Here is a 12,318-nt window from a genome sequence, read left to right as displayed (position 1 = left end):
ATTTAAGATTTTTAATCTTTTTTCATTTAAAAATTTAGTATTTGCAAAGCATTTTACATATTTTATCTCATTTGATCCCATAATCACCCTATGAAGCAGACATCATCATCATCTTCATAACTAAAATAAATCCTAACTATGTGACAAGCACTGTGCTAAGCACATTACAATAATTAAATTGCATCCTCCCCAAAACCTTGGGAGGTTATTATCATCTCCATTTTACTGATGAGAAAACTGACTTGCCCAGAGTTACGTAGCTAATAAATGTCTGAAACCCTGTTTGAACAATAACACTTGGATCTAGGACATCTTTGATGAAGATATCACAGAAGGGAACAAGTAGTTTTGCAAGTGATACTCCAGAACTAACCACATCTTGATTATCACAGAACTGATTGAAAGCTACAGCAAGTCTGGGACTCCTCTATGCAATTCAATTAAGTAGAGCAAAATTTCACCTCTTCCAAGCATATGACAAAATCATAGCAGATTCCTTGAAAAATATAATGATAGAAGTAACTTTGTTAAATAATCCTCTAATTCGTGATATTAAATGATGTTTAACATAGGGAATCATGATCTCAAAGATATTCACTGTTATTACTATGGAAATTCTTCTCAGTGTCTGATACTTGGGTACTTCCATTTGAAAATGACCTTGTACTGATTCCATCAAGCCCCCAACACTTCAAAGCCTCCTAAATGAAATTAATAAGCTTCCGAGAAATTTATCCACACAGGAAAAACCAAGTGGATGAAAAATACTTATCTTCCAAAACGTGCAGTGGACAATTTAAGGAACTCATGCAGCAGAGCAAACCTTGCATTAGACAATGAGCTGAATCTGAAATTGCATTGAAAGAGGATTAAATGACAAAAGCTTTAAAACTAGATCTCACTTAAAGGAAGGAAAGGGGCCCACGTGTGCCAAAATGTTTGTGGCAGCCCTTTTTGTAGTGGCTAGAAACTGGAACCTGAGTGGATGCCCATCAATTGGAGAATGGCTGGGTAAATTGTGGTATATCAATGTTATGGAATATTATTGTTCTGTATGAAATGACCAGCAGGATGATTTCAGAAAGGCCTGAAGAGACTTACATGAATTAATGCTGAATGAAATGAGCAGAACCAGGAGATCATTATATACTTCAACAACAATACTTTACAATGATCAATTCTGATGGACGTGGCTCTCTTCAACAATGAGATGATTCAAACCAGTTCCACTTGTTCAGTGATGAGGAGAACCATCTACACCCAGAGAGAGGCCTGTGGGAGCTGAGTGTGGATCACAATATAACATTCTCATTCTTCTTGTTGTTGTTTGCTTGTATTTTGTTTTCTCAGTTTTTTTTTTCCTTCTTGATCTGATTTTTCTTGTGCAGCAAGATAACTGTATAAATATATATACATATATTGGATTTAACATGTATTTTAACATATTTAACATGCACTGGATGGGTTATCTGCTACCTAGTGGAGGGGATGGGGGGAAGGTGGGGATAATTTGGAACAAGGATTTGCAAGGGTCAATGTTGAAAAATTACCCATGCATATGCTTTGTAAATAAAAAGCTTTAATAAAAAATATTTTTAAAAATATAACTAGATCTCAGAGAATGTTTGACCTAATTTTCTCATTTTGTAGGTGGGGAAATCAAGGTTCAGTCAAGATAAGGGACTTTCCCAGAGTCAAATAGCTAGTAAGGGTCAGAGGCAGGATTTGAAGGCTGAATTGCTATAGGGAGACATTGATCCCAATGACCCCAAACTTTTCCCTAAAACAAAGAGAAATTAAAATCAAACAGCACCCAAAGTGGGTGAGAAGTATATAGTTGGCAGGAGCACTGATAGAAAGGATATCACTAGAGAAATGTATAAATAGAAAAATGATGGGCAAGGCATGTAATGAGAGCAACTGGTAATTGAGAATGCCCTACAAGTATTCACACAATGTAAAGAGAGCTCAGACTTACAGTCAGGACACTAGGGATCAAATCCCACCTGGATACTTAGCCGTGAGCAAACCAATTCTGTATTCCAGGTTTCTTCACCTACAAAATGAAGGGGCTGGATTCCATGGCCTCTAAAATGCCATCTAGCTTTAAATCTGTGAGCCTAAGAATGCAAGAAATAATCTGACAAGGTGGGAGGAATCCCCGAGCTGGGCCAGGATGGGCAGGCATATATTGATCACAGTCTATATCACTGGAAGGAATACCTACATTAATGCGACCACAGAACCATTGGAGTATTTAGTCAAGTCTTCTTAACTTCATTTTTTAAAAATCAGAAGCATTTACTATCACTGTGTGCCAGGCACTGGGAGTACAAAGAAAAAGGAAAAGATTTCAAAATATTGCTTTCCCCTTTGCCCTACAGAGCAGGCTATTTCTTGAAACAAACATTTTAAAAGAAGGGGGAAGGGGAGAAAGAGACAATTCAACAAAGCCTGAAACTTCATCTTCTTAAATTATCATTGCCAATTCCTCCCAAAGTTACCTGTTATTGGAGTGTTAGAGCCCAAAAGTGGAGGTTGTGCTACTGTCATTGGTGAAACTAAGTTGCTGTAGAATTTCCAAAACAGTAAAGAACTGTATTTTCACATCTATTGTTGGTATTATTCCCAGTTTCATCTATAAATCTTTTAGAAAATATCTGTTCTAACTAGATCTCAAATCAAAGATCCTTTAGGTCCATTTTTCCTAATTATTTTTCTACTCTTCCTAAGACACGGGTATTCATAATAATGAGGTCCATAGAGGCAAATAGGGGGTTCAGTAGATAGAAGACTAGACTAGGAGGCCAAGATTTGAATTCAAATTTGCCTTAGACACTAGCCTTGTGATCCTAATCAAGTAGACAAGTTATTTAACCTCTTTCCATCTCGGTTTCCTTATTTGTAAAATGGGAATAACAGCACCTGCCATACAGCGTTGTTGTGAGGAGATAACACAGGAAAAGTGCTTTGTAAACATTAAAGCATTTTAATAAATGCTATCATTTATATTATTGTCATCATCATCAGTTGTCCTCCTTCATAATATTTTGAAATGTGTACTCTAAACAGGTATTATACTCACAAGTCAGTTAGTAGACTGTACACTTCTTACCCTTAATTTCCTCACTAGAAGACCAGATTTTTCCTATTAAATTTTAGTCAGTCGTGGGTTTCGTTTTTGGTTGTTTTTTTTTTTTTTTTGGGGGGGGGGGGAGTGGAGAAGGGAGATTGTTGTTGTTCGTCATGTCTGCTGTCTTTTAGCTCTAATCCTGATGGGAAAGTTCCTAATGTACAGGTGTAAAGGTTTGGAGTTGTTTATATAAACTTTGACATCTTTTTAAATCTATTTCATGGTTTGGGATGGTCAAAAATCTTGTCTCCTGCTGGCCCACACTCTGGAGGTAAATATCTTCATACTTTGTCCTTGGGGCAGTTGCGTGGCACAGTGCATAGAGTACCACACCGGGAGGCAAGAAGACCTGGATTCAAATCTGACCTCAGACACTTAAAAGCTTGGTGACTCTGGGCAAGAGTCACTTAACCCTGTTTCCTCCTCTGTATTATGAGCAAACCTCTCCAATATCTCTGTCAAGAGAACCCCAAACCGGGTCACAGAAAGTCAGATGTGTTTGAAATGAATGAATCTGGAAGGACCGTCTGCTGCAGGTCCACTCTTAGGTCCTTCCAGCTAAGTAAAATTTGAAAGGGCTTGCTTTCTTTCTGCTGAAAGCTTTTAAAAATGTAAAAAGCTCCAATGCTTTGACAAAGAATGGAAACAGAACTTATTGCTACACCTAATAGAAGCAGCTAAGTGCAACAAGATAGTTTTGGATTTCAAATCTGAAAGAACTGAGTTCAAATTTTGCCTCTAATATTTATTAGTTGTGTGATTCTAGATAAATGACTGAACCTCTATTTACCTCAGTCCTCATCTGTAAAATGGGACAATAATGGCACCTACTTCAAACCTATTGTTGTTGATGTCTTGGTCAGTCACAGTTGATTCTTCTGACCACACCAAGTTTTTCTATCCTCCACTAGCTCTCCAAGTCTGTATTAACAATAGTCACACCTAGCTTTTATTTTATTTTATTTTATTGCTGAGGCAATTGAAGTTAAGTGACTGCCCAGGGTCACAACCTAGCTATTAATAATAATATTAACTGGCATTTATACAGCACATTCACATCTACAAAGTCCCATGCAAACGAACTACTCAGTTAACTAGCATTTAGTAAGTATCTACTATGTGCCAGGCACTATGCTAAGTGATGGGACACAAAGAAAAGTAAAAGAAAAAAAAAAGATCTGTTCTCCAAGATATACAGTATTTCATTTGATTTGGTGGGAGAATCAAATGAGATAATATCTGTAAAGCACTTTATTTAGCATCTATTATGTGCTAGCCACAAGGAAGTACTGAAGACACAGACCAAAGTAAAATATCATCAAGAAACTTCTTCCATTGTTGAGCTGAATTAAATGGAATCACTAAGGGTTTCTAGGCCAAAGTTCTGCAATGATCTATATTGGACTGCTTGCTGTCTTAGGCAGAGGGAGGAAGAAAAAAATTGGAATTCAAAACCTTATAAAAATGAATGTTGATAACTATCTTTACATGTAATTGGTGGATAAACCACTGGTGGTTTTGTTTTACAAAAAAACTAGAAAAAAAGTCGAGTGCTTATCAAATAAAGACTGACTTACCAAATTATTGTACATAAATATAACAATATTATCATGCAGTAAAAATCAACAACAAAAGCGTTATATTCAGAGAAATCTGTCAAGACTTTTATGAACTCGAACGGAGCAAAGGGAACAGAATCAGAACAATGTATATGACTGTATCATTGCAAATCAAAACAATTTTGAAAGCATTAAGAATAATCATTATCTGATTTTATATTTATTATATTATTATAAACAATTATAATGATAACAACAACAAATATTTGTAAAATGCTTTAAGGTTTGCACAGTGTTTTCTATATATTATCTCATTTGATCTTCACAACAACTCTGATAGATAAATGGCATTTTTATCCTCATTTTACAAATAAAAAAAAAATGAAGGTAAGTGACTTGTCTAGTGTCAAACAACTAGTATTTGAAGCAGGATGTGAATTTAGGGCTTTCTGATACAAGGCACTGTTCCAAATAGCTACCAATCATGGTCCAGAAGACTGATGATAAATCATGCTTCCCATTTCTAGGCAGAGAAATAAAGAGTCACATATTTGGGATGAGATATACATTTCCAGTCATAAACCCTAGCTTTAATTTAATGTAGACTAAATTTATTTGCTAAATGAGAATTTTTAATTTGATGGGGGTAGAGAATCATTCAGGGAATGAAGAGGAATAGTAATAGAGATGGGAAAAGAGTCCCTAAAATATTTTTAATATACAGAAAAAAACAAAAGATCATAAAAAATATATAATTAACCAGGGTAGTGTTGTCACTACCATGTTAAATTTAATATATACTTTTAAAAATAAAACATAATTTCATACATTACTCTTGTTTTTGTTCTTTGTACATGGAAATATTCATGCTTGTTGGTATTTTTTAAGCCTATAATAAAACAAAGACATTTGGGATATGGGAGGGGAGAGGTTTCCCTCCTCTGTGTGTGTCTGCAAAAACTATCTTAGAAACCAAATTATTAGTGGGTTCTTTTTTCTGGATATTCACTTTGGCCCCATTGTTCTTTTTAATCAGCTTAATTAGTATTAATTCATAGAGTTTCCTTGCTCCTTCTTTTCCCTGAGATCTTAAACTGATTAAGCATGAACTCCCCCTCTCCCTTTTCCATTCCCTGTTCCAACTTGTCTTTAATCTTTGCAAAAGTGCCCCAATCATTCTCTTTCTCTTTTTACTTTTCTTACAGAATAACTGTCATCTACCTCATAGCTCACATTCTCATGACCTCTGATCTTTTCAAATATTAACATGGTCTTTAGGCTATTCCTCTTCTTAAGCACTTAATATAAATGACATTATGACAGCTAAATACAATAGAGTGCCAGGCCTGGAATCAGGAAGATTCATCTTCCTAAATTCAAATCTGATCTCAGACACTAGCTTTGTGACCTTAGGCAAGTCACTTAGTCCTATCTGTCTCATTTTCCTCATCTGTAAAACAAGCTGGAGAAGGAAATGGCAAATCATTTCAATATCTTTGAAAGAAAATCCCAAATAGGATCCAAAGAGTCAGACACTGAAAACAACTGAACAACATAAATGATATTTAATATATTTATTATTATTTAGGATTATTAAGTATATCTTTCCTTTTGATTGTGTTTCTTCTTTGGCACCATCATAATTCACATTTTTGTTTTATTTTAAAGGTTTCAGAGATTAAATACTTAGGACAAATATTATTATCCATTTTATAGATGAGTAAATGGAGATCCAGTAAGTTAGAGTAGTTTGTTCAAGATTACACAAGTACTAAATATGAGAAAGAGATTTGCAATCCAGACCTAAAATCCGCTAGTGCTCTTTCTACAATTCCTTTATTTAAAATCAAAATCAATTTTTCGTTGCATGTACAATGACACAAATTTAAAGTATCACAAAGCAACATATAGAATATTTAAATGATGTTCAGATATTTAGAAATGTGGTTCAAAATGTAATAGTTTATTTTCAAATTTAAATAAGAAATATTTCATGATTATATAGTTTTATGATAAAAGATATGGAATTAGATTGTAATTGAGCCATTTTCAGTTGTAAACAGAAATATGTTAAGAATACCACCTGATAGGTTATATTAATTATATATGGTTACCAAAAAAAAAAAAAAAAGTAAAAAATAAAAATGACAGAACACATGTTTAAAGGTATGAGAAAGACTTTATATCTCCATATAAGTAAAGTGATAACAAACCCTCCAATACTTATTGATCCTCTAAGACCTATAACTTTCCAGATAGGCAAGAAATGTCTTGGGAAAATCAGATTTCAAATATAACACTTCCAGATCTGGATTTTTTTCTTTTTTTTTCTTTCCCACAAAACTACTCTTCATTCTGATTTCTCAGCTTCAGTAAATGGCACTTAGATTTTGAACTTTGATATTACCTTCTTTGATATTTTTCTCCCTTTTCCCCAAAGTCCAATTAGTGGTCAAGTCTCTTTTTCACAGGAGACAGCCCAATATTTTCCATTTCAGAGTGCTTCCTCCCATCCTAATTCACACTCTCATTTCCTCTCACTGTGGTAATAGTCTCCTAATTAACGTTCCTGCCTGTAATCTTCCCTCCATTGGAATCCATCCTTCATATAGCTGCCAAATGAAGTTTTTCTAATTCACAAGTCTGATCAGGTCATTCCCCAGCTCAAAAACCATACATAACTCCCATTACCTATAGGATAAAATGCAAACTCCTCCACTTGGCATATAAAGCACTCCAATAAATTTGGCTCCCACTTACTTTTATAACATCTTTTTGCATTATTCTCCTTAAAGCCAATCTCTATTCCAGCCAAAACCAGAATATCCTGGTTTTGCCTTGAAACTTTCAGCAAGAGAAAAGTACCTTTTCACTAACTATTGAAACCCTTTTCTTCCTTGAAGATTCAGTTTATTTCTCATTTCCTCCAAGAAGTCTTTCCTGGTCCTGCCAAGTGCAAGTAACCCTCCCTGCTCAAATTAATTTTTGCATTTTGCAGGGGCAGCCAGGTGATGCAGTGCATAGAGCACTGGGCCCAGGCAAGGAGACCTGAGTTCAGACATTCACTAGCTACAGTGATTCTGGGCCAGTCACCTAACTACTGCCTGGGTCAGTTTCTTCAACTGTAAGATAGGGGTAATAATAGTATCTATCACCTGGCGTGTTTCTGAAGATCTAATAAGAAACTATTAGTAAAGTGCTTAACACAGTACCTACCTACATAGTAAGTGCTTACTAAATAAAAGCTTCTTCCTTTCTGCCTTTGGCATATTTCATTTTACATCACACTTTTTTTTTTTTTTTTTTAGTTTTCAATAGTATCTTATTTTTCCAATTAGTTAGTATTACTTCCAATAAGTTAGTTTTCAACCCTCATTTTTGAATGGTTTTGAGTTCCAATTTTTTTTTCTCCTTCCCCTCCCTTACCTCTCCCTTCCCCAAGACAGCAAGCAATCTGATATAGGTTCTACATGTACAATCATTTTAAGATTTCCATATTAGTCATGTTGTATCACACTTATTTATGCACACATCTTATTCACACCCTAAGTATCAGGGTTGTCTCCTTCCCAATGCCAGCCCTAACGTCTATACTGAGCTACAGCATCAACAATAATGATATGTTGGGAGGCTCCATTTCTTGTTGTCAGTCACTTTTTAGCTGTGAATAATTCTTTGTAACCTCATTTTATGGTTTTCTTGGCAGAGATACTGGAGAGTTTTGCATCTCCTTCTCCAGATCATTTTACAGATGAGGAAACTGAGGCAAACTGGGGTAAGTGACTTGGCCAAGGTCACACAGCTGGGAAGTGTCCCGTATAGGGCTGGCACTCTATCCTGCCCCCACTGGCTCTATTAGGCCCATCCAAAGCACTATACCAATCACCACAGTCTGCAAGTGAATACCTTCCCAGGCTTTTGGGGGAAGGTGCTGGGATCGAGTCAGTTCTACTCTCTGCCTGCTCTCTCCACGAGGGCTCCACCTATGCCCTAGCTGCAGAACCTTCCTGGGCCTCTTGCACCTTTGGCCCTCTACCTCCGCCATGGACCTGTGTGTTACCTGGGCAATATACCTCAGAATCTCTTACACTGCTCCCCCTAATGCTCTGTAAGACACCTGGAGAGGAGGACATTTTCCTGCATACAGAATAAAATCAATTAATCAAACAATCAACACTCATTTATTAAGCAATTACTATGTACCTGTTACTAGAGTATAAATATGTTAGTAAGTTCCTGTACTGAAGCAGTTTATATTCAAAGAAGGTTGGGGGGAAGAAGAGAGAGAAAGTTTTCATAGATCATTAAATACAGGATATATATTTTTTAAAATATTTGGGATAATATTTAGTATAACTCAGTATAACAGTCTTTATTATAACTTGGTATAATTAAGTATTAAATATAACAACCAGTAGAATTAAGCAGCTAAGTGCCACAGTGGATGCAGTGTCATTCCCAGAGTCAGGAAAACATTTTTGAGTTCGAATCTGACCTCAGATACTTACTAGCTGTGTGGCCCTGGGAAAGAGACTTAACCTGTCTGCCTCGGTTTCCTCATCTCTAAAATGAGCTGGAGAAGGAAATGGAAAACCACTCCAGCATTTTTGCCAAGAAAACCCCAAACTGAAAAATCACAACCAGTAGAATTAAGAAAGCTTGCTTGAGCCGAATCCTGCCGAGTCCCACAATCTCTAATAGAGAAGACATTTAAGAAGGAAAACATAAGGGACAGTTTGAGCAAAGAAGGCATTGATGGGAATGGCAGACAGAATGTCATGCAGATCACTCCCCACCCTCAATTAAATGTCAGGTTTAGATTGGACAAGAGGACGTCCTGTAATCTGTCATAGCTGGCTCATTTCTGGATAGGAAATGTTCTCTGACTTGCAGCAGTTACAAGGTCTCCCCCTTTAAAGCAAACAATCACAAATAAAGCCTTCCTAACTCATCCTATTAAGTGACAGTAGACACAGCTGCGGACAAATGTTTCAGGACACCGAGCCTTATTTTTCCAGCTGCTGCCTGTGTGTGCAGAAGGGGCGCCCCAGCCTCCACCTAACAGGGGAAGCTTTGCCCCAACAGCCACTAACAGAACAGGGCACAGGTGTTCTGAGGTGCAAGAACCCCGGAACAAGCAGTACCCGGCGAACTGAAAAGAACAGAGCAGATGCATGAGTAACTGGTATAACTGCCAGGCCTGAGCTGCTGCAAATTCCAGCCCTGTGGGAGGCCAGGAGCCTGCATCCCTCCCTTCCACGCAGACTGATTTATAAGGAGCAAAGTGGTGGTTTGCAGCGTTGGAGCTGACTGGATGGGCAAAGGGTGGAACGCGGATCTGGAACCCCCCCCACCCCGACGGGACCGCTGCATCTGGATGCTGGGAAAGACAGGAGAGTCTGCAGCTGGCCGGGGAGACTGCAGATCCGTTAGGCTAGTGGAGCGTGGCCGTCAGTTACGAATGAAGGCTCGTTGTTGCCAAGCTTCCTTCGGGTTTCTTTTTTGGTTGTTGTTTTGTTTTGTGCAGAAAGAGGCGACTGCTTTTAACGGGCCAGACCCTGATGTATGTTGTGACTATGACACAGAAATGCTCTTCCCGTTCATCTTTCGAAATTCGGGAATAGACTAATCCTATTTTCCTGGCTCTCAGATTTTGCCATTTGAATTCCAGTTGTGCCATTTGTAAGAACTGACACCCTGACACCGATCTGAACCCAAGAAGTTCTGTCCTTGGTTCCAAAACTGTAACCTTTAGTGGTGGTGATTGCATCAGAGCTGCTTCAATCTTTTTATTGTAACAGCAGTAATAATTATGATGATGATGATAGGGCAGCTAAGTGGATAGAGCACCAGCCCTGAAGTCAGGAGGACCTGAGTTCAAATCTGGCTTCAGACACTTAACACTTCCTACCTGGGTGACCTGGGCAAGTTTTTTTGCTGAGGCAAAAAAAAAAAAAAAAAAAAAGATACTGGAATGGTTTGCCATTTCTTTTTCCAATGGATAAAGCAAAAAAAAAAAAAAAAAAAAAAGGCTAAGTGACACTTAAGTCTTCCTGACTCCACAGCCCGAGTTTAAATCAAGGTCACACAGCTAGTAAAGTGTCTGAGGCTGAATTTGAATTCAGGTCTTTCTGACTCAGGATTTTTCTAAAATGAAGATAACTCAGATAGTACTTACCTTAAAGGATGGTAAGGAGAATCTAAAGAGATAACAGACCTAGCAATGTACTTTAATTGCTATTTTTTAAAAAATCACATATTCCAAGTGGTCCATGATTTTGGTGATTTGTCCAGCTAACCAAATTACCTAAGATAAACATACACATTAATGACAATATAAAAGTCTAAAATAATTTCTAGTTATTCCCCAAAGTCTAAACACAGTCTTTCCCCCAACATACAACTTTTTAAAAAGGTTCAGAATTCTAGAAGAAAATCAAACTGTATTTCAAAAACAACTTCAAAATTTTTAGGAAAGACATGCGACAATAAGAATGAAAATAGACAAGAGATACTTAAAATGAATTTTGGAAAAATTTATCTGAATTAGAAAGGAATGTGCAGATGAGGAAACTGAATCAAGCAAGCAGTAAATGGTAGAGTCAGGATTCAAAATCATGTGTTATGCTCCAAAGCCAGCACTTCTACCGTCTCCAGCTGCCCCTTTAAGCAGCTTGATGGAAACAGATACACTTGTATAAAGAAAATAATTTTGAAAACTATTTTCACCTCTACAGAAAAGAAGAAAGAAAATATTTAACTCAGGTGCTGGGAAAAGAATTCTGAGTTTTGAGCCCATGCTTGCATTAAGGAAAAATGAAGTTAGGCCCCCAGGGCATTAATCCTTTAGGAGCTACTTACAATACAATTCCCTTCAGAATAGGGGAGTGAAATGATAAGTATAATGTTAAAGTCTCTGCATTTGATTGTTCACAGAGTTTGAGTGGGAAGGACCTCAGAGCTCTTCTAATAATAGTTTGAATTTATATATTGCTTTAGGGTTTGCCAAGTGGTTTACATACATTATCATTATCTCCTATGTCACAACAACTCTGAGAGATAATTGTCATTATTACCTTTATTATTATTGCTATTGTACAGATTCAGAAACAATCTGAGAAAGATTAAGTGACTTGCTCAGAATCCCAATGCCACAGAACCCTCTTTCCTGACTCCAGGATTTTATAGTGGCCTGGCAGGATAAACATCACAACAGCATCTGGTGGCAGTATCTTGGCTGGAGGGTATGAGGAAGGTCAGAGTCAGCAAAAAAAGCTTCATCATACCTAAGAGAAATACCTTGAAGACCCCCGTCCCCCCCCCAAAAAAAAAGACTTCCTAAGAGGAATGTTATTCCTTTGACTGGTGCTATATTGTAATACATGGGAGCTGTTGGATTACATGAAAGCCACCTGACAGTGGCTGCTGGAGATCCAACCCAAACCTGCAGAATGGATCTCCTCTTGTGAGAGGATGATGCAAGGAGACTGAGAGGCCGTTGCTGTTCTCTGACCTCTCTAGTTGCATTGTCTGACCTCTCTCCCCTTCCCTCTGCCTCCAATTAATCTCATTCCCATTCCACAAGCAACATCTGTGTCAGCAAAGGCTGCCCTGCAACTCCTTCAG

The 12,318-nt window shown here is 37.3% G+C and overlaps 1 long non-coding RNA gene across 1 annotated transcript in view; it reads right to left on the bottom strand.

The window, feature by feature from the left end:
• Window positions 1–1,142: 1,142 nt before the first annotated feature.
• LOC127554706 (uncharacterized) overlaps window positions 1,143–12,318 on the bottom strand; it is a 34,084-nt gene continuing 22,908 nt past the window's right edge. The window contains exon 2 of the long non-coding RNA XR_007952050.1: window positions 1,143–1,396. This is a non-coding gene — a long non-coding RNA (uncharacterized LOC127554706). The remainder of the gene's footprint in view (window positions 1,397–12,318) is intronic.

The sequence above is a fragment of the Antechinus flavipes genome, chromosome 3 (assembly GCF_016432865.1).
Source record: "Antechinus flavipes isolate AdamAnt ecotype Samford, QLD, Australia chromosome 3, AdamAnt_v2, whole genome shotgun sequence".
In the NCBI taxonomy this organism is placed as follows: domain Eukaryota; kingdom Metazoa; phylum Chordata; class Mammalia; order Dasyuromorphia; family Dasyuridae; genus Antechinus; species Antechinus flavipes.
Note: the sequence above shows the minus strand (reverse complement) of the source record. Positions and strands in the feature narration are given on the sequence as shown.